This window comes from Scaptodrosophila lebanonensis, unplaced genomic scaffold (assembly GCF_003285725.1).
Source record: "Scaptodrosophila lebanonensis strain 11010-0011.00,11010-0021.00 unplaced genomic scaffold, SlebRS2 tig00000001-arrow-pilon, whole genome shotgun sequence".
In the NCBI taxonomy this organism is placed as follows: domain Eukaryota; kingdom Metazoa; phylum Arthropoda; class Insecta; order Diptera; family Drosophilidae; genus Scaptodrosophila; species Scaptodrosophila lebanonensis.
The window spans coordinates 17,764,218-17,788,241 of record NW_022060529.1 but is presented as its reverse complement, the minus strand read 5'-3'; the positions used below and the strand labels follow the sequence as shown (position 1 = coordinate 17,788,241).

The window sequence follows — 24,024 nt, the reverse complement described above, 5'->3', positions numbered from 1 at the left end:
ATTGCTCGTCAACTTTGCGATGTTGAAAAATGCCTTTTACAGTGAGTACTTTCGATATCTATATTTATACTCTGTAAATGAAATATACAAGAGTGCATTAGGTTTGCGCGAGCTGAGAGAAGGAGGCGTGGCAGACTCCACAAAGTATATGCCAAGACGAGTCGATCTAGCCCTGTCTGCCTGTCTGTCCGTCTGTCCGTCCGTATGATCACCTGGATCTCAGAGACTATAAGAGATAGAGACACCAAATTTTGCACAAAGATGCCTTATGTGTGTACGCTATACGAGTTTTTTCCCATTTCCCCGATAGTAAGGTTTTCCGTAACGCCGTTCGTATAATCACCTATACCTCGAAAGCTATAAGACCAAAGTTTAGTCCAAGTTGAACGCTGTAAATGTGTATTTTGGAAATTCCCTCCTTCCCCCTCACCCCCTCAATTCGTGATTTTCCAAAACTCCCTCCAGTTAGCAATTATGTGTCCGTATACTAAGTTTCATTATGATTTATCAGGACGTTATAGCCATACTTGTATATATAATATTTGGCTAAGCGCTGCCTGCAGCTGTTGTTGTTGTCCTTGCTTCGGTTCAACATTGTGCCGCATGCATGCTCACACAGACATGAATAGACACGCATAGACAGAATTCCTATGTAAATGTCTAATTATCCAACCTTTACGTGGGTTAAAATACCAAGGGTGGTAAATATTTTTTTAATTTTCTTAATTTTTTTGTATTTCTATAATTCTTCTACACATATGTACAGAGTATTTCAAAGTCGGGACACCCGACTGTAGCTTCTCCACTTGTTTTCGAATAAAAAACATTCGCATGCGATTGACGAATAATTGCGAAATAAGAAAATGCGATAAGCGGCTTTCAAGTTAATGATGCGTGATACGTGCATGCCCTTTTTCCCTTACAAAGGATTTATCTACCCTTCCCATAAGTGGATGCATTGAAGCAAATTAGTTTTCCGTAAGCGCAACTACCCGAATGTTCATCAATAGGCCATGCATTTCATTTGGTGTGCGCAACATTGGAAAAGTTCTTTCCCAAATCAAAATCCCAGCACGATAGCAACAACACAAACAAAAATATCTGTTGGCTCAGTCTTGGGACTGACGCTGACGCCAAGGATTAAAAATTATTGATTACCAGGCCACAGGCTTAAGTTATTTTTCCCTCTCCAACTTGTACTGCAACTGGCACTTTTGACTCCGGGAACTCAGGCTCATCCGAGGCATATGCGAGGGCCAAACAAAAGCCGGAGAGAAATCAAGTTTATCGAGTTTTGCGCCGAGTTACGTCAATAAGTTTGTTTCTGATTGGTTGCAATAAGGGAAGTGGACTGTGGCAGAGGCAGAGGCGGAGGCTGAGCCAGAAGTCAAGTCATAAATAATGATTTCATATTCATGAGCGACAAATGATGCATGGGAGGAGCTACATACATACAACTGACAGCAACACTTTTGGACACACCTGACTCTCTTCGATAGTAGAAGCATTAGCCTGTGCTGATGGCAACAGAATTTCGTAAAAATAATTACATAAGGCTAAAAAGTTCATTATAAAATTCCACTTCTTTGTAAAAGGCAAAATGAATTCCATTCGTTTGATATACTTATAAAAGATTAATGTATGATAAACATTCAATATAATCAATCCATTTTAAAAGTATGATTATAACTGTGTACGCATAAGGTATTAGCTAAGAGTTCGTATATTTATAAAAAAGAAAAAGCATTTGACCGTATCGCATTGACGACCACAGTCTCTGCGGTTAGAGCCCCAAAACTTTTGCCACAAGTTGCATTTGGTCGTTGAAATCAGCAACGTGTTCTGGGTTTTTATAGCTGCATAGCGATGAAAAATTTGTCTAAGTATGTAATTGTCGGTTATCTTTGAACTATGTAGCTTTGTATTTTATACATTCCGATGACTGTTTTAAAAAAATTCTGATTTTAGTATATTTGGTCAAAAAGTCACAGCTTGCTGGGTAGCATTTTGCCATTTCATATATTTCCGCAAAGGTCTCGACAAAATTCTAACTATGTAGTGTCAAAATCGAAATATCTAAATTATAATATTTTCCCGATTTGTGTTTTATGATTTCGATTGACATTTTTACTTATCCGAATCCAAATCACAGCGGTCAGCAGGTGAAGTCAGTAATGATCGATCACAAATCGCAAATCGCTACGACCTGCTGAACGCTCCCAACGAGTTAATTATGTGATTGGATTGGCAGTGTAGAGCTAGAGAAGAACCGATTTAAAACATTTTGATTGCGATATGGAAAATAGAAGCTTTATAAATATAATAACTTATATACAATCTCTTTAAAAAAATAATTATTTTTCATTGTCGAGAAAAATTAGCAATTTGGTACATATCAGTCACAGGTTTTAAATATCTTTATATTTCTCCAGGATGTCATTCATAAATTAGAGTTCTATTACAATTCCATAAAATCTTCATTAATGCACCCATTAACTTTTGTATATAAAACTAATTCATTATAATAAATCATATTATCTTTAAGTTAAGCTTTAGGCCACGACGCTATACCTTAGACCACCATAGCTTATCTGTAAATTTAATTACCTTTAAGCTGTATATAAATAAATAAAATAAATAAATAAAATAAAATAAATAAAATAAATAAAATAAATAAATGAAATAAATGAAATAAATAAATAAAATAAATAAGATAAATAAAATAAAATAAATAAAATAAATAAAATAAATAAAATAAATAAAATAAATAAAATAAAATAAATAGAATAAATAAAATAAGTAAAATAAATAAAATAAGTAAAATAAATAAAATAAATAAAATAAATAAAATAAATAAATGAAATAAATAAATAAAATAAATAAAATAAATAAGATAAATAAAATAAAATAAAATAAATAAAATAAATAAAATAAATAAAATAAATAAAATAAAAAAAATAAAAAAATAAAATAAATAAAATAAATAAAATAAAAAATAAAATTAATATTAATTTTATGCCATTTGTTATTTCACAGCATCAATATAAAATATTTGATAGTTCATGATTTGAGTTCTTGGAAACACAAGACGATGAGAAAAATCCCGAACACACAATGCTACAAAATATTTAATTTCCAACTCAATTTGTTTCAATGTTTCATATTAGCTAAGAATTTGCAACAGAAATTAATTTATAATTAAGTAATACACCACATAGTTTCTCTTCGTAAAGGAAATATATCAAAGTATATCTTCTTAAAAAATATCACTTGTTTCTCCTCAGTACAAGTATTTAGAATGTGAAAAATTAAAATGAAAATTTCTCTTTGCTACATTCGGTGTATTAATATTTTGTTTGAAGTTAAGGCACAAATCAAAAATGCTGTTACTGTTATTTTTTGCCACTGGATTCGTTTGTTTGTTTTTGAGAAAACATTTTTCATTTAATTCAGACATTAAAGAGGCAGCAAATGGAGTACGCACCAGTCCGATATGTCGGCGATGCGTTCACCAAAGTGTTTACATGAAATGTTGCCAGTCGCCAACATCGTCATCGCCATCGCCATGGCCAAGTCATAAAATAATTGTATACAAAGTTAACGTTGACAGCGGCAACATAAAGTTTGGTCCCAACTGCAATGGCAGACGAACAAAAGCCACTCTGTCTGTCCGCGAGTCTGTCCCATCGAGCCACTAACAAATTTCGAGGGACGCATGTGGCAAGCACAGATACATATACTATACAAAGAGAGGCACGTTAGTGGGGCAGGGGAAATGGGGTCAGAAATTTGCCTTTTTCATTAAGCGAATTAAACGGCAAAAACTTTTGAGCGCCTTGCAAATTAAATTTCAATTTAAACAGTTTTTGTAACTGCCAATGGAGGAAGAGCAACAGCGAAAGGAACAGACCGGAGCTTGTCTCAGTCTTAATAAATTCCAAACTTTTATAACGCCACACACACACACACAAATACACAAACACATATACAAATACACACACTCACACGCACAACTGTTACTTGTTTTACTTCGCCTGCGAATTTTATGTGATTCGCACTTTTCCGTTTGTGGCTTTTGCGATTTCTCCTTCTTAATACACAAAATTTTGAGTTGTCTGCCAAACATTTCCGACTGACTGACAGCAGACTGCAGCAACGCTTGTTGTTCCGAATCAGAATTAAAGTCAGAGTCAGAGTCAGAGCCAGTGTTTGGTGCAGCATCAGCATGTGTGCTGGACTGAGCGACCTCAGAGTCAAAGCAATGGGTTGCCAAGGCAAATATTTGCAGCTGTAAAGCGTTCCAGGAGCGAAGCACTAACAGCCTTGCCAGTCAGACGCCCCGGACGCCCACCCACATATGCAAATGAAGCAAACAAACGCGTTTCAAAGCGTTGCAACTGAGCAAACACAGGCGAGCAGCTGGTGGTGGCATAAAAATGAAAGGCCATGCCACCTGACCGCATCACCTACGCTTTGAGCAGCGGCTTAACTTAAGCCTGGCTGGGTTTGGTTGGCTTGGTTACCAGCTTTTTGCTGCCCGTTCTGAAAGTTGCGACCCCTGTGGTTGCTTTGTTGCAACTAATTAGTTTTTCCATTTTCCATTTTATTTCCCCTTCGGATTTTGCTTCGTATGTTCCGAAGCAATTCAAGTGTGGCAGCCATTTTAATTTAACGGCCATAACATGTTCAGCAAATTGCGCCAAATGGCCTCAGCCCCTAAAAGCGTGCAACAGATACTTTACGAGCATCGCATCGATAAAGGCCACGCAACACACGCAACACGCAACTGAACTGAGGCGGCGATAACCCCATTATTGTTCCTGCTGCGCTCCTATTGTTGTTTACAACACAAAGTTATATATTCAATTAGGTGCATACATGTCCAGGGACAATGCGAACGTGCCGGCATTCAGTGGTCAGGCACGCTTCTGATTCCATCTGTGTGCACTGCAAGCTAAAACATTTTATATTTAATTAAAATTCTGCCGCACATAAACACACAAATAAAACCAAAATAAACCAAATTGTTAACACCCTTATTGAATGTCTGTATGTCTGTCCATATCCATCTTATTACTGATTATTTTAGAGAAACCAAAACAGTTCAATTAGCTTTTAAAATATACCTTGCGTAATCAAAAGTTGAACCATTGGGTCCACTTTAGAAAGAGGCTTTGTTTTGGAAATAAATATTTGGATTTCGTTAATGATTTCTTTCTGTTGTTAGCCCTGTATAGTATGCGAACCTAATTTTGTTTTGCTTCAGGCACACCAATATAAGGTAATTCATTATCAATAAAGTTTGTCATTATAGCATTAATTTAAGTAATTAAAAAATCTAGTTAAATATTTAAAGGGTGTTAAAGGGTTTACTAAAAAGAGTAAAGGCCAAAGTTGATCTATCTCTATACTTGTATACATAAAACAGTTTGTCCTGACTAACTGACTGACTGACTGATTGGCAATCAACGCACAGCCCAAACGGTAAGAGCTAGGAAGCTGAAATTTCGACCGAAAATCCCTCTCACAGTGAAAGTGAGCACTAAGAAGGGGTTTTGGAAAATCCGAACTCCAAAGCGGGGGAAAACGGACTCCAACGTTTGTATGCAAAATCTACAATGTTCATCCGATTAACTTCAAACTTAGTTTGTATACTCTCATAAAGAATACAAGAACAACTGTATACTTGTTTTTTTTCCATTCTCTTTTTTTGCTATTTTTCCATTCTTCCACCAATCCACTTCAAATTTGGTTCTTATAAAATATTTTGGCAAAAACAAAAATGTAACGGACTACTAAACCATTTTTTGTCATTTAAATACCTACCTACTGATAACTAATAAGGTGAAAACATATGGGTAGGTCATGCACACATAAAATAAATACAATTTAAAACATTATATCGAGTCGGGTTAAGACGGGCATACCATACCTGCTAGTATGCAAACTTTTAAACTGTAACAGCTGGCGACATCAAACTTGTAGACTTGTCTTATCTATACGCAAAGCAAGTTTTGTTAACAAACCATTTGTTATCATTATAAAGAGCTGCCATAAGACTATCGTGAAACAAACAAAAACAATTTTTGTACATTGCTATTTAATGGTAAAATGCATCTTTATTCGAAAATGCTGCTTTTTTAACAGGAGGGGAAAAACAAGGAAAATAAATAAATGAACCATTTATTTCTAAGAACTAGAAAAAATTTGTATTTGATGCTAAAGATGAAGATGCCTTTTCCAAAATTCAGACATTTCGTTTCATTCACGCCTTGCGGAATTTTTGCCCATAATGTACACATTTGAAAAGCATAAATAAAAATAAACAATTTTTAATTGGAAAAAAACCTATCAATTTTATGCATTACATATACATGGATACATGGTTATTAAACGGATAAACATAATAAATATCCATAGCTAGCCGGTCTGGCTAATAAACTTTCCCCCATCAAGTCAGTGATTCGCCACGCTTTAGGCTCTTATTATAATCCTCTTATTATTTTAGTATTTTAATTTTAATTTAATTCATTTTAATCTTATCATACTTGTCTATCTTCTACTGCTATTTCTTCATCTCCATTTCATTTTGGTTAGGTCTTCTCTCTGACTACTTTCTGCTGTGAATCGGGGCATAACTGGCCGTTTGGCAAATAAAGTTCCCCCACCGAGTCGGATTCGTTATTAGACATTTTTGTAATTCATAAAGGCTTTTTTATTCCTTAGTCGCTATTCTCTATTGTCGTGATTATTTTTTTATATTGACAGCTGAGTTTGTCGATGAAATAAATAAATAAAGACTTCCTGCACATTGTCCGAATTCAATGTCTGTTGATGGACTGCCACAGCATTTGGAGTGTTAAATGTGATGGATGCTATGAAAAAGCTAAGATACCCATAGAATACTCTATGTCTATGCACATAAGCCCACAGACACACGCACGTGTACTATTTTTAAGATGTGTGCTTAACTGAAAAGCATATTCCATTCGCTGTTATATGCTATAGTTTTGCTTTATTATTGTTGTTGTTTTTGTTGTGCTGCTCTCGTTGTGTGTATGTATGTATAGTATATACATATATATGTAGCATGTTTGGTTGTGTGGTTACGTTGTAACCACAGCCGCTCGCCTTTGCTTGATTTTGCTTTTGCACTGCTTCTGCCTCTGCTGTTGGTTTCATTGGGAAAGATGCGAGAAGCCGAGCAATGAAAGAGCAAATAGAAATAATGAAACGTTGTACAAATATTTAAAATCATATGAATGCCGCATTAATGAGCTTTCATTTAGACGGCGATAAGAGCAGCGACACATATACTCTTACAATACACCCGCATCCACACACCAACACGCCAACACACCCTAAAGCCACACGAGCGCATGGCCAATTAGCAACGCAAAATATGGCCAATTCGCATTGGAATTGTGACAGCAACGTGGTCCCGCCTGGGTGGGTGGGGAGTTGTGGGGCAGCACACTTTATGGAAACCAGATGCGTGCTCGACAAGCAAATGGAACGAAATCAGAGCAACTCATTCAAATTGTGCGGGTGAACAAATCAAAACAGTCTTCGCCCCCGTCTCTAGCCTTTTCGGCCCGCAAATGAGGAAAGCAGGAAGCGGATGAGCGCAGGAGCGCAGGAGCGGACAAGCGACATTTAAAGCTTGTGGTATGTGTGGCTGCCACACCCCCAGCTGATGCTGCGACTGCGACTGTGACTGTGACTGCTACTGTGACTGAGACTGCTCCTGTTTACGCGAGCTGTCACCATTTGTTAATCATTTTGATTCTATCAACTTTTTGCTGCCGCTACACCTGCATACATACATATATTTATTTTGTCTCGTATATTTCATTTTACGCTTGTTGGACGCAACCCCAAGTTCCTTTCCGCGCGCTTCCGCTGCCCTGCCCGGCCCAAAGAATGCGAAAACGGGAGCCGCGAGCAAAAATGGTGGGCATGATGCATATAAAAAAGAATTTCTGACGGTTCTATGTCTGTTCGTTGTGTGCGTTGGGGTTGGGGTTGGGCGTGTTTTCGTTGTTTCACAGACATTGTTGTGAATGGCGCAGTTGTTGTTGTTGCTGCTGCTGCTGCTGTTGCTGTTGCCGCTGTTATTGTGTTGTGTTGTCTAATGGCGTTGCCTTTATTAAGTGGTTTGGGTGTTGATTTATAGCACTTTGCCTGCATGTTGCCAGTCGTCTTCTGCAGCTCCCTCTCCCCACCTCCTCACCCAGGGCTCTTCTAAATGTGTGCATCGCCTGAAGGACATTCCCGCTTTGCTCTCAGTAGCTAAGCTTGTATGTGTGTGTGTGTGAGTTACAACCCCACCTTTATTCAGCTTGCCGCTTAAATTAAAGCACCACTTTGCATTTAAAGTGAATGTTTGCGAGCACATTTCTCATACGCCATGTGTTACAGTTTGCGGCCAGACAATAACGACAATCGCACTCACATTTTTTATCAAGTATTTACATTGGAATATAAGATAATAGTGTACACTTTGAGAGTCTGGCCAAGCTCGTAATTACCAATCACCTTGAAATACATACAAACATAGCTTGACTAATAAAACACTTGAATTTCACATTAGATGAAAAATTGGTTAGAATTTTAAATAAAATTGAAAAGAATTTGCTCTGAGGGATCCTTAAAGTTTGTGTATTATCTTAGATATTTGTCATTTATACTAGGATGTCACATGACTAACACTTTTAATATTACTAAGTACTTATTATTAATCTAGCCTCATAATTTAAAATTCCCTTAATCGATTTACAAGTACCATAGTTAGGTGTGAAGTTTATTTATTAAAATTTAAATTTATTTATATTTTGAACGAAATTTCCTTTTTAGATAAATATACTGTTTGGTCATCCGGCCAAAAACAGCCAAAACCAGCAGCACATCATAGTTAATAAGTAACGTAAATAACTCAATGCAAAGTGCTCGTTTTCTTGTCACTTGCTTTGCATAGCAAGCCGAGCACTTAACGTTTCCTTTTGTTGCTTGCCATAAATTTGCATAGGCTGCTGCGCAGCCGCCACATATGTACTAGTTATTGTCGCTAACTCTGCAAGTCAAGTTCGTTTTTCGTTATCGCATCTGGTACGGAGAAGCTTAGCTTTCCGTCTACCAGCATAAACTTTGTAAATCTCGGCGATCGCTACCGATGCAAAATAAACATTTGTGCACCTCTTTTAAATTGAACAATTTCGTTTTCGCTTATTTTGCAATTATTTCGCCAACATAATTTCGCATATTTGGAATCATAAAAAAGCTTATGATTATACATTTTGGTGACCCCGACGTGATTAATAATTCCACAAAACCTTGCTTAATCGCGTTAAAAAACAAAGCGTACATAATTGAGTTCATTGTACACAAAAAATATTCAAGTACATAAGTGCAAAAGTATAAGTTCATAGTGCCTACTGTACCGCCAATAAGCAGCCGTGTGAAGCGACATTTTTGAGGGCAACGAACATCAGCAGATAAAACAGTTATTCGCGCGCGTCATTTATCTCTGCTATTTTCGGTTTTCGGTTCTCTCTCGCGTTCATAATGTCTGAGAGCGACGGTCAAATGCGCGCCTTCCAAGCTGTCGCATCAGCTGCTGCTGACGTAGCTGATGCAGCGACGCTTGCGCCAACAGCTTCGACGTCAACAGCTGTGGGCAATGCAGTGCAGGCTACGAGCAATAGTGTTGAGTTTTATAAGCGCAAGGCGCAATCATTATATGCGTGGGCGCTTTCTATTCAAAATAAAATAAATGATTGTGAAATTGACAATATTTCAGAAAGTGAGCTGCGAAAACGTGTGGAAATGCTGCAAAGTATTCAGGCCTCTTTTAATTTGGTGCATGACAAATTAGAGGAGCTGGACTTTGACGAGATTGGCAGCAGTTTGCGCTGCAACTTTGCTGAGCTGGTGGTCTGCTTGGAGGGCCGCCTGCTAAATGCAATACAAAGGATGCAATCTGGCGCGCCGCCGTGTTCGACGCTTCGGCAAGATGATCAGTCTACCATTGTGATAAATCGGTCTCGTTTGCCTGAGCTTAAGTTGCCTACATTCAGTGGTGGATATACTGAATATGCAGATTTCGCTTCGATGTTCACATCAGTGATCGCCAAGGATCCAGATCTCTCCGATGTGGAAAAGTTGCAGCATTTGAGGTCAAGCTTAAGAGGATCTGCGTTGGACACGATTCGTGCGCTTGAGATAAGTGGTGCAAATTATTCAGTGGCGTTAGACCTACTCGACAAGCGGTTTAACAATAAGCGTCTTATTTTCCAGGCACACATCTCCGAGATTTTGGGCATTAAAAAGGCTGAAACTACAAGCAAGCTGCGAGAGTTGTCCGACAAAGTCAACGCAAATATGCGTGCACTGTTGAGTTTGGGCAATATGCAAGATGTAGCTGGCAGCATCGTCGTTCAGACAATTTTGGGCAAGGTGGATGCTGCGACGCAGGCAAAGTGGGAGGAAGCCGCCCCATTAAACGTTATACCGTCGTGGGAGCAATTTGCGACGTTCTTGGATAGCAGGTGCCAAAAATTGGAAAACATCGAGCATGCAATGGCATCATATTCGTCGAATTATCAGGTGGGAAAGAACAAAAACACTAACACCAAACGCTCGTTTGTCGCCACTAACCCATCCGCAAATGGTTGTCTGTTTTGTGACATAAATGCACACGAAATATACAGTTGCCCACTTTTTGGTAATTTGTCGCCTGTACTTCGTTTAAAGGAAGCGAAACGCCTCTCTCTGTGTATAAATTGTCTTAGAAAGGGACACAGAATGAGAACTTGCAATTCTGGATCGTGCAGAACCTGTGGTGCCAAACATCACAGTTTATTGCATTTTAATAATTCAGCTGCCGTAAATTTGATGCCTGAGCAATCGTCCGCTTCTGACTTACACTCGCGGCCGTCTTCATTGTTACTGCCACGTAGCGCTCTCGCAGCTGTTTCGCCATCATCGCTTGCTTCATTGCCTGCCCAAAATCTCGGCTCAGATGTTGTGCTCTTGGCCACCGCTGTCATCAGCATTCAAAATCGCGCCGGGACTTGGGTACCCTGCCGTGCATTGCTCGATTCCGGATCACAGTTGCACATTATAACTTCGCGATTCGCTCACCGGCTCCAACTTCGAAAGACCAAGTCGTCGGCCTCTGTGTCTGGTCTTGGTGACGTCAGTTTCAAGTCTGATGGTTGCACTGTGCACTTATGCTTGCAATCATTGGTCACTGACTATTCCGCAAATATTACTGCTTTGGTCGCTCCTTCCATTACTGAGAACCAACCAAATTTCACGGTTGACATATCTCATTGGGATATACCAAGCAATGTCCGCTTAGCTGATCCGGCGTTCTTCAAGCCACAGCAAATTGATATGCTTATCGGTGCCAATTTATTCTACGAGTTGTTGTGCGTAGGTCAGATTAAACTGGCTGATGGCCTGCCACTTCTGCAAAAGACTCGTTTGGGCTGGATAGTTACTGGAGGTGGCTCGCAGCGTCAGAAATCTGCTTTGGTTGCATCCAAGTCTCCGTCTACACAGGATTGCAATACACGAATCGAGCAGATGGTTCGCTCTTTTTGGGAACTCGAAAGTGGTGTCGATCCGGCTGTAAAACTTACAAAAGAAGAGTTCGACTGCGAGGAGCATTTCAAGGCTAATTACAGGCGCCTGCGTACTGGCGAGTATTCCGTCCGGTTGCCTGTAAAGTTCAGCACAGATCTGCTTGGCGATTCCTATACGCAAGCCTATCGTCGGTTCATAAACTTGGAGCGAAAGTTAGAACGCAATCCACTTCTCAAAGCACAGTACTCTGCATTCATTAAGGAGTATTTAGAGTTGGGTCATATGTCGCTTGTATCGCCAGTTTCGCTAAATTTGTGCAAGTATTTCCTGCCGCACCATTGCGTTCTGAAGGAGGACAGCACAACGACAAAGTTGAGAGTCGTGTTTGACGGTTCCGCATCCACATCCTCTGGTCATTCTTTAAATGACATCCTAATGGCTGGTCCTTCCATTCAGTCAAAGCTCGCAAACACGCTTCTTCGATTTCGCACGTTTCCTATCGCTTTAACAGGAGACATCTGCAAGATGTACCGCTGCGTGCGAGTATCAAATCCGGATAGCTATTTTCAATGCATTCTATGGCGTGACTCGCCTCAAAAGCCTATTCAAGTTTTCCGTCTTGATACCGTCACTTACGGTACAAAGCCTGCCTCGTTTCTCTCCGTTCGCACTATGCATCAGCTGGCTGAAGATGAGCATGAGCTATTTCCTATTGGCTCCGATATCTTGCGCCGCGATTTTTATGTTGATGATTTAATCACTGGTGGTGCTTCTACAAAGGAAGTCATAGAAATTATGAGACAAACCACAGGGCTACTTGCCAAGGCTAATTTCAAGCTAAGGAAGTGGTGCTCCAGCAATCCTGATGTGCTCAAACAAGTTCCGGAAGAAGACAAAGAAACTCTAGTTACGTTTGATGATGGCAGCGACATAACAAAAACTCTAGGACTGTCGTGGGATCCTGCGACGGATTTATTCATATTCACGTTTCTGCCAGCATTGACATCTGGTCGAATTTGCAAGCGCACTGTTTTGTCAACTATTGCCAGATTTTATGATCCGCTTGGCCTTATTGGACCAGTAATCGCAAAGGCTAAGATATTCCTGCAGGCGCTTTGGAGAGAAAGGCTTGATTGGGATGAAAGCCTTTCAGCATCATTGACAACATCTTGGCATAATCTTATTGCAGATTTTGAGCGCACAAAGCAGCTGAAATTTCCAAGGCTTGCACTTTCTGCTGGTGTTTCCATTGAAGTGCATGGTTTTAGTGATGCCAGCATAGATGCCTATGGAGCTTGCGTCTACATCATTTCGACCACGCAAGGCCAATCTCGTGCGGAGCTGCTGTGTTCCAGATCTCGTGTGGCGCCGCTCAAATCGTTGACCGTGCCCCGACTAGAGTTGTGCGGAGCCGTTTTGCTGGCACAACTCATAAACGAAATATCTCGTATGGAGTTATTCGACTGCAAGTTTTATTGTTGGTCTGATTCTGCAGTAGCGCTATCTTGGATTCGCAGCGAGCCATCCAGGTTTCAAATTTTCGTTTCCAATCGCATCGCAACTATTCAAGAGTTGACCTCTGGCATGGAATGGCGATATATTCCAACCGATTTGAATCCTGCGGACATACTTTCACGTGGAGCTTTGCCCAGCGAATTAGTCCAGTCCAACTTGTGGCTACATGGTCCCGCATTTCTGACGAAGGACAAATCTTCTTGGCCAGAGTCTTGCATTTCCGCCTCGTCGCTTCCTGAGCAGCGCTCTAAAGTGTTTGTAAGCACCACACTGTGCGAAGACATTGCACAGCAATGCAAATATGTTAACACATTTGGAAAGCTGCAGCGCGTGTTTGCATATGTATACAAGTTCCTGCACCGTGTACGAATTCCTGGGCTATCGGTGGACTGCATCCGTCATGGTACACTGCTGTTGATGCGCTCAATTCAAATGTCTACGCTTCGGGACGAATACAAGACCTTGCAGGCCGGACACACTTTGAAATCGTCTAGCTCCTGTCTTTCTTTATCTCCGTTTCTCGACAGCTCTGGATTGATGCGCGTTGGTGGCCGTCTAAGTAACTCTGCGCTCGACTTTGAAGCCCAGCATCCAATTATACTTCCAAGGCGTCATCCAGTCACGCGTTCAGTCATTATGCACTACCATGTCCGTAATCTGCATTCTGGACCTCGTGCATTGCTGGCCTCAATTCGGTTGCAGTATTGGCCAATTGGCGGTCGGAAAACAGTGTGCAGCGTAGTCAGCAAATGCACCATTTGTTTTCGAGCCAAGCCTCGTCTTGTGGAGCATGTTATGGCTGACCTGCCAAAGGATCGAGTTGATGCTTCACATACCTTTATGGTCACTGGTGTGGATTTTTGTGGGCCGTTTTTCTACAAAAGCGAGGTCCGCAATAAGGCACCAATAAAATGCTATATTTGCATTTTCATTTGCTTCGCCACCAAAGCTGTGCATTTGGAGTTGGTGAAGGATTTAACCACCGGAGCATTCTTAAATGCACTTAAACGCTTTATTTTGACGCGCTGTCGACCTACGAGGATCTGGTCTGACAACGCTACAAATTTCGTTGGCGCACGGAACGAGATGGCTGAGCTAAAGCGTCTTTTTGAATCCAGCGAGCACCTGCAGGCTGTGCAAGAATTTTGCCTTGCTGACTGTATTGATTGGCGTTTCATTCCGCCGCGCTCGCCTCACTTTGGTGGTCTATGGGAAGCGGCTGTAAAGACTGCCAAGCATCATTTCTACAGATCCGTCGGACTATCGCTGCTCGAATTTGATGAACTGCGCACGCTTGTATGCCATATCGGGGCAATTATTAATTCTCGCCCATTGTTATCCCTTTCAGAACATCCAGCAGATCTCGATGTCTTGACTCCAGCTCATTTTCTTGGTGCTGCTCCGCTGTCAACGTACGTTGAGCCTGATCTGACGAAGCTCAATTTCAATCGGCTGGATCGATGGCAGCGCGTGACGTACTACCAGCAGATATTTTGGGCTCGCTGGCGTGAAGAATACTTGACGCTTCTTCAACAGCGCTCAAAATGGCGAGTGTCGCAGCCTGGGCTCTCCATTGATGATGTCGTTCTGGTCAAGGACGAGAATTTGCCGCCCCTCAAATGGCCATTAGCAAGGGTGGTCAGCCTCATCAGCGGCGCAGATGGCGTGTCGAGAGTTGCAGAATTGAGGACTTCCACTGGAACCATTCGGCGAGCCGTTCGCAAATTATGCCCGCTGCCGAAACAAGATGTTGTTGAAGACCCTGGTTCTTCAACAGGGGGAGTATGTTTGGTCATCCGGCCAAAAACAGCCAAAACCAGCAGCACATCATAGTTAATAAGTAACGTAAATAACTCAATGCAAAGTGCTCGTTTTCTTGTCACTTGCTTTGCATAGCAAGCCGAGCACTTAACGTTTCCTTTTGTTGCTTGCCATAAATTTGCATAGGCTGCTGCGCAGCCGCCACATATGTACTAGTTATTGTCGCTAACTCTGCAAGTCAAGTTCGTTTTTCGTTATCGCATCTGGTACGGAGAAGCTTAGCTTTCCGTCTACCAGCATAAACTTTGTAAATCTCGGCGATCGCTACCGATGCAAAATAAACATTTGTGCACCTCTTTTAAATTGAACAATTTCGTTTTCGCTTATTTTGCAATTATTTCGCCAACATAATTTCGCATATTTGGAATCATAAAAAAGCTTATGATTATACATATACTTTTCCCGTTTTTAAACTGTTCGAATGTATATAATCAAAGCTGTAAAAAAATTGCTGGAATTTGTTGGGATTGAATTAATTTTAAATAAATTGGACTAGTGCACTTTGAGAAAAGACCAGTACATTTGTTGAATTAAAATTTAAAACTATGTATATTTATTTTGTAAATTACTTCTCATCTTGTACAGTCACATTTTATTTTTAAATCTTATTTACATCTTATTATATTTTAGCTTTTTATCAAGTCTGATTTTAATTCCATATAATACAAGCAAAGTGTTTTAAAACCCTTAAATTTTTCTGAACTACGGATATTCACTAATTTGAAAGTTATATTTTAATTAAAATTCTACCAAGATTCTGAGAATTTATAAGGTGTAGAACAAAAACATCTCTTTAGGAATGGGGTGTTTTCTGGGGGCGTTGGTTGGAAAGGTAGATGCCTAAAAATTCGTTTGCACTCTTTCTATAAGCAACCAACATGTTTTATTGTTTGAAATAATTGAAATGGAATTAAATATCTGATAATCATGATTTATCGCATATAAATCGATCAATTGGGTCTGGTTCTTGGTTTTTTTCTGCACGAGTTGATTGATAACCAAAAATTTGGCTCATCGGTCAACAGTTGTCACTAATTTTCTGACAAAAATATCATTTCAACCATCAACCATTCCCTCTATTCCCCTTTTCAGAAAATTATGCTAATTACTGTATGGAGTCAAAACGGGACTATTTTGAATCAAATTTAATTATTTTGCAAATATTATTGTTTGATTTCCGTATTTTTGAAAGTATATAGTACAATAGGGAATACTTGATTGGATTTAAGTCAATTCGAGCAACGACGACTCAGTTGCCATGCAAATTCATGTTAAAAGTAGACAATAGACATAATCAACACAACAATTAGAATCCTATGCCCATGTATTAATCGGAAATCGCAATTATAATTATTCATAAAGCTATTATACTAACACAATCAATATTTCTGACTATAATGCTAATTGACTCAGAAATTTGTGGTGATTGCGTGGACAAGACACACAACTTTTATGCAGTTAACTAGAAAATTGTTCAGAAATTTTGTGTTAAGCTGTTCCTTATAAATGAATGGTTTAATTCTGTTCTAGGTTTTAATGACTTAGTCTACTGACTAAGGCTAAAAACTATAACTAAGCATCTATTGTTCAATTTGACATCAAAACGTATAAAGCCTTTAATGGTTTTTGAAGCTTAACTTCTTGTTAAATAAAATACAGAATTAAATAGAACTAAAATGTACATATATTAAAAAAGAATATATTTATTGATGCATTAAATAAGAAAGCATTCAAATGTATTTTCAAATGAAACATATTTATTGATGCATTAAGCATTAGTCTGAACGCAAATAATGTCTGGGGCTTGATTGATTTTCCCACTTCAATGCATTGTTTAATCATTGATTATATTGGGCATTAAAAATAACCATACAGATTATATTCAGAGCGCTTAAACAGAAACACAAATGATGGCATTGTTAAAGTTGTCATCGAATATACGAGTATGATATGTTTATAAACAAATATAAAAAGTTATTCTTATCAAATGAATGCAAGTCTGTCAGTTCTAATGAACGTAATGTGCACCTGGGCCATTAAACAGACGATTTTCCGATAAATTTCACGGCACAATTGACGTTTAGTCAGCATAATTGATCTGATATAATTGACCTCGAAACCAATGTGAATCGATGCTGCGATATTGATACGCTTGCCACAAAAAAAAAAACATTTTTTATGCCTTTGGAGCGTGGGTTTCCTGTCAATGTTTATAATGAAAATGGAAAATGTTTTCCACAGCCTCTTTATACAAACAACGGATGCTGTGAAAAGTACGAGTCCATTAGGTGTGTTTCAAGTACATTAATGGTCTTTTCTACATGAGGCGGGGGAAGTTCTGGAAAATTGCCAGAACTTGGCCAGCCTAGACAGGCATTTCAAGCAGCAAATAAAATTGCCTGCATCTGCAACTCATCTGCATTGCTCTTGGACACTCTATGTGTATACTGATGCTTGACCCAAATTTGATTGCAGTGCATTGGCGAGCACTTTGTTAGATGCGAAATTTTCGACGATGAGTCAACAGCTGGGCCTGCTGCTTCACACAACAGAGCACAGCCCATAAACATTTTATAGTTTCAATGAATATGAAATCTAGTGTATAATATCCAAGAGCGCCGAAATGCCCAAAAACGAATGACTATTAAAATAAGCAATCCAGTCGGGGGAGAGGCACGGAGGGGGTGGCCAAATGGAAATGCAGACCCAACCGCACTTCGCAGTTGTTTGTTTGCTACTCGCAGTCGTGTATTCGATTTTTATGTCTGTCTGTGTTTGTAAATGAGCAAGTGAGTGAGTGAATGGGTGAGGGAATGAGGGTATTTGGGTGTATTCTTAAAAGAACGCTTGCAAATATAAACAAGTTTTTCTGTTTATACAGCGCGGCGCTTTTAAAATGAAATATGAGCAGAAATTGCGTATACGCCACAGTGGCATTTAAATGCCATCAATTGAAATGTAAACGAAAATTAGAAAAAGCTGTTCATTAGGGAGCCCAAAACTAAAGCGAAACGGACCGAACAGTGTCCACACAAGCCTTGTAAGTCCTTAATTAAGCGGCGATTAATTATTTGCCAATTTACCCTCATCAACTTCTTGTGAGACTTCTAATTAGAAGAAGCGTCATAGACGACCGCATGCCTGCACACACACACACACATACACATGCACACATACACACACGCACTCATACACTTGTATTATGGGTGTACGAGTATGTGCGCCCACATTATTGCGCCTCATTTATTTATTTTTTCACAGTTACTCAAACTTATTTCTGCTCTTGCTTTCCCCCCAACAACCAAATTAAACAAAATGAGCAAACCGAGCCAAATAAGGGTGCCATTCAGCACCATGTGAGATGGGGTAGGGAGTTGGTGGTCTTTGGTCGGCCTTGGCGTGAATATTTGACCATTTGGGGTCGTGCCAAAACCCACAGTTCTTTGTGTTTGTCTTCCATTGTTTGTCTGTTGCCGTGAAACTACAATTAAAGTCTCGACTCGACTCCAGTGAAGTCCCAAAGTATATTGCCAAGTTTTAATTACCCATACGACTACAGTAGCAATAACAACAGCTACAAAACGCCAGTTGCCACATGGCGTCTTAACTTGGCTGATTCACCACCTGCATGAACTAGCAGTACATATATATATATACGTTCATGAACGTGCATGCATGCACAGTGAAACCTTCCCACCCAAGGCTAAAGCTATTTTTAGACCACTATACAAGTTTCTAATTTATGGTTGCTTTGGACATTCTTAAATTGCATTTAAGCACTTAAGGCGCATTTTTATTTGCCCTAACTTTGCGGAAGCTGTAACCACGTTGATAGATTGTGTCTCTTTTATATTTTGAATAAAAATTCACCTGAAAGTGTTTAGAGTTGCAGGAGTGAGTGCGACACTCTCTACTGATATACTTGATTTGTACTTTAGCATAATGAGGTGCCAACTAATTTAGCAATAGTTTTCTTTAATTTAAACAATTTACTTTTCTTGCATATTGCTACGCCTAGGCTAATAGCCTTGGAAAACAACATCAAGTGTTGTTGTAAAAAGTTTTAGTAATGGCTCAAGACTAAAAAATAACTTTAAAAGGCACGGCTATGATAAATAGCAATAAAGCACATATTTTGCGCTGCTTGTTGGCGAACTTTTAGTTTTTTGTTCTAAAACATTTGAAAGGAAAACTAACTAGAAACTAAATAGTTGCTCTGGTAGAAAAAAAAAGTCCATTGCTCACTTCACCTAATAAGTTCCCTTTGCAAAAACAAGCTCTTGATTTATGTGTTCGCTTTTTTCTCGCTGGTTTATGCCTCTTTTCTACAAAAAAGGCATAATTTGCAGTCTTTTGACATATAAATCCCCATGATTGACCAACATAATAAGCTTCACTGTACTCGTATATTGCCATCTCTGTGTAGGTTTCTTGCTCCTTTCAGTTGCCACATAAATTCGCATACATACGGCGCAAGTTGTTGATCGGGGTCTAGGGTTATCGGTCGTGGATGGGGTGTGAGTTTTTCAAACTATAAAACCCACTGTTGAATGCCAAATAATGAACTAGAGTCGACCAAAAATTAGAAGCACAAGTCGTGTGGGTTCAGTAGAGTGGGAGTCTGCAATAACTTGAGGCTAAGCACGTAGACATGCTGATAATGCGATGCCAGATGCTTGCAGCATTCTCGTTTATGGGGCATTTTAATACGTCAGGACATCAAAATGGCAACGCCACATAAAAATACAAAACAATTTTTTAATATACGTACAGAATGCGCGTTTGAACAACATTACCTGTATGTATGCGTATGTGTGTGTGTGTGTGTGTGTTTGTGTGTGTTGCTGTTATGTCATAAACATTTTATTGCACATTTGAGGAGCCGACGACACAAATGGGAGAGAAGATGGACACAAAGTGAAAAAGGGCTTGTCACGACCTGGGCATAAAGCGAAATAAAAACAAAAACCAAATCAATGGCAACGTGTGTGAAAAAGGCTCGCATGTTATACAACAGTCCTTTTGCTATTGCCAGCAATTATGTTAATACATATTGCGTATACGCAACGTTGGCCAAGCACAGACATGAATATGAATGACAAGTCAATTACTAATTTTGCCTGCCACGCACACAGCCACAGTCTAGGCTGGGCAGGCTAGAACTCATTTACATACACTCACAGAAAACCAGAACAGAGTAAATCGGGGAATTAAGGAATAGACTTGTATTCACTTATGAAGTTGTTGATAGCATGTATATACGGATATATATTCGATAATATTAGATATTTGAAGAATTAAAAACATTTTCATTTAATTGATATATAGATGTGTCAGGAAACGATAGTAAAAATTGCAATATGATGCTCCTTTATTTCTCGATTTATCAAATACGCACTGACAAATGAATAAATAATATTTGTTTCAATATACAAGTATGTTTCAAATGACTAAAGAAGCCACGAATTCAACGCAATCTATTACATTTTGTGTAAAAAATCACATTTCATTTTATCAATAAAAAAGAATTTGTATAACGGCTCAGAAGCTCTGGAATAGCACTTCAGCAGACTTTTATTGAAAATCTAAATTAATAAATTCTCGCTACCAAGGCAAGTTGTAAGTCGCTGCGTGTATCCATGGATTGTAGACAGATATTACCAACTGAATATTTAAAAAGTGATAATAATGGAAACAAAATTGAATTAAAACATAGACATGACCTAGTTCTATGTATTTCGAGATCAGTGCTGGCTAGAATGGATTATCCTCGAGAACTCTGTTGTAAGTTCTTGCAACACCGTTTGTTTCAAATAAAAATAGGCATATAATTGAATTTACGATAAATTATTAATAATAGAGGCGAAATCATTTCTTCCTAATTAAAGAGCTTGAAATGGGAATTCATTATGTGTATCTATTATTATTACACATTTTTCCTTCTAAACTTAACTAGTTCCTTTCTCCAAGTGCACACGCATTAACTATGCGTAGTAAACTAATTACTGACTGGTCTGGCCTATTCCTGGAGCTTTTGCTTAGGGTGTGTGTCTAAAAACTGCGTTAAAAATAAAGCACGTTCCCGGAGCCAGAGGCAGCTTCTACTTCAGCCTCAATGCGTTTATTGGCCAATAGCTGGCTACCTAATGAATATAGTATATGTATGTATATACAAATGTACATCAGTGTGTATATAGAGCAGCATGTGTTAGGTGAAGTCGATCTGCCGTAGTAGTGGAGGCTTGATGGGTCAACTTACCGTGGAAATTAACTTCCGCTCGCTTTGGCAATGGGGAATAAAGTCAGAACTGGTCGCACTGTTTTTCTTTTTTTTTGCTTCTCACTTTACGAATTATATCAGGAAATTAATGTTAGATTCGATTCGATTTTTCACTTAAATCGTCCCGTTTTTTTTGCACGTCGCAGACTCTTATTTATTTTTATTTGTTATATTTTTGTTGGATTTGTTGTTTGTGTTGTGGGAAACGTTGATTAAGAAAAGTGTAAGAGAGAAACGCAGATAATGGCAATTCTGCATTTTTATTTCATAAAGAAAATATACCGTTTTAGCAATTGCTTCGCTTTCTATTCCACAATCTTTGCCCGTGGCGGAAAAAGCGTGAAAAATGAAAACAAAGCAAAGAAAGCCAGGAGTTAAGCGTGAAAAGTGGCCGACCTCATTTACATTTTCTGCATATTTTAATTGCTCGTAGCTCGAAATCATTGTAGGGAAACTCTACACAAGCTTTGTGGGCGTTTATTTGCTTTGCTGTCAACTTCTCAATGTCTATGTGAGCTTTGTGCGTTAATTAAAAAAAAAAACACACAAGGCGCCAGGCCAGCAAATGGTCAGCTACTGACCAATGTGAGGTCCCGCCCGCCACAATCAGTTCTTGTTTCCTTCTCTCATATTTTGTTTTCTTTTTTGTTTTTTTTTTCGTTTTGTTCTATTCATTGTTCGTGCTCGTAGACTGTTTTAATTGAAAATTAGTTGGAAACCCAGGAAGTGCAGGAATAGCGTTCCATGCGATTTGCATTATTTTTTCCGGCAAACGAGTTTTGTTTATTAAACTTCAATTGTTGAAGTTTTTCAATTAAAAGTGCGCCGTTGCAACGGACATTGTGCGAACACAATTCCAAAGTAAAATCAATGGCAGGCAACTACTTTTTCCTAACCGAGCTGATGAGATGTGGAGCGGGGGACAACCCTTTGTTAATTGTTTTACGCATAAAGTATACGCCGTGTTGAGCTGCGCGTGGGCAGCGTCTGATATGATACGAATATGAATTGAGTGGCATAGTCGGCACTTGATATCAATCAAGTTTATGCATGACACTTCAGATTTACGTTTCAAGTGCTCTTGACAGTGATAAATGCAGGCGAATCGTGTTTAAATAATTATACGACCTGCACTTGCCAGAATAAGCAATACTAGCAACAACATTTACTTAATTGAAAGTTTTCAAAAACAAAAATATTTACTAATAGCTAGAAAAGGCACTCTTCAATATCAGAGAAGAGACGTTAAAATGTATTCTCTAAATTTTGGAAATGTTAGAAATGTTTTCCAATTTTAAACAGTTTTTTCCCTAGTATTAAAGAACTAATTGCAACTTTATAGTAAATAGTTTGAGTTTAAAAAATTTTAAAATATCATTCTTCCGTTGTATTAACTAAATCAGAACTAATTTTTTTTTACATTTATTATTCTTCACATGTGAATTACGAGGCATGAGTAAGCACTATTTGGGCTGTACAACTATTACCAAGTACAGCGAACATATTGGTCTTAGTATTGGGAAAATATCTATACATATGTATGTGAACTAGTTAACTTTAAAAAGGATCTTGCAAAAACAGCTTAACGGATTAAAATTCGCTTAGTTTTTTTAACTTGGTCTTAGAAAGAAACTTCCTTTCTAAAATGTGTGGCTAGTAGCTTTTATTTCTGTTTATAATTAAATGCAGTTTCGGGATTTTTTTTTCTCGTTATGATAAATTAACGAATACGGTTAAAACATACAAATTAAGCGAATATTGAGCGCCCCGTCGACAATGGATAGCACTGGGCTACGAAGCAACACCTGCTGTGGCGTTGGTTTCGGAGCGCACACAAACATACACACATACTATAAACGACAAACATAAACAGTTGAAGATGACACAGGCACCCAACTACCCAACTAAGTGTGCGTGTGCGTGTACGTGTCTGTGTACGTACGAGTACGTGTGTGTGTGTTCACTTATTTACACTTTTGACTGTGTATGTGGGAACTACTGCTCACTTCACACGGTCGCTTCACTTGGCGTTTAACATCTGCCGCAACGAGAACCAAACGCTTTGAACTTCACCGAGGAACTAAACAGAATCGAACCGCGGCATAGCCTGTGTACCATGGCCCATTGGCAAAAGCTTTTCAAGCGCCACGATGTGGCAATGAAACGAAACAAAAATGACAGAAAGAGAGAGAGAGTGCCACGAGGACGCACCTCGAGGATGGGTGCCCGCCTGACCACCTCTTGACTGTTTGTTTTCATAGGCAAATGCGTTTGTCAAAAGGGGCGCGTGCTGTTTGGTCTATGTTGCGGCAGGGACACTTGTAGCTCGTCTTCGAAGTGGCCGCCATGTTGCTAACGTGATGTTCGCAGCAAATGTTGCAGCATGTTGCCAGAGCTATTAAAACTGTTGCATGAATAATACAATGCATGTGTGCCTCATGACTTGACACTGTAAGCAATTAAGTGGGGAAAAGGAGGCGATTGCCCCGCTTTTATAAACAATAGTGAGCCATATGCTACTATTGTTGCTGTTGGTGGTCGTAGATAAGATAAACAAATGCTGGCTACTTGCTTACGCAGCCGACGAGCCATATACATAGACTTAAGTAGCAGAAGAAAAAAAGGGCGGCATCAACAAAAAGCGGAAAATGTAAATATTTCTTATTGAAAGAGTACTTCCCAGTTCAAATTAAAAAAAAATTGTATTTAGCAAAACATTTTTATCACAAAAATGTTAATCGTAAAGAGTGGGCAACATTTCATGCGCTCATACTTTTGTATTAAATTTTAAATATTTTAAAAAGCAACCAATTTCACCT

The 24,024-nt window shown here is 39.0% G+C and overlaps 1 protein-coding gene across 1 annotated transcript in view; it reads right to left on the bottom strand.

The window, feature by feature from the left end:
* LOC115628749 (NACHT domain- and WD repeat-containing protein 1) overlaps positions 1-23,216 on the bottom strand; it is a 60,576-nt gene extending 37,360 nt beyond the window's left edge. Inside the window, exon 1 of the mRNA XM_030524991.1 lies at positions 23,148-23,216. The gene's annotated coding sequence lies outside the window, so the exon portion shown is untranslated. The remainder of the gene's footprint in view (positions 1-23,147) is intronic.
* Between the last annotated feature and the right edge of the window lie 808 nt (positions 23,217-24,024).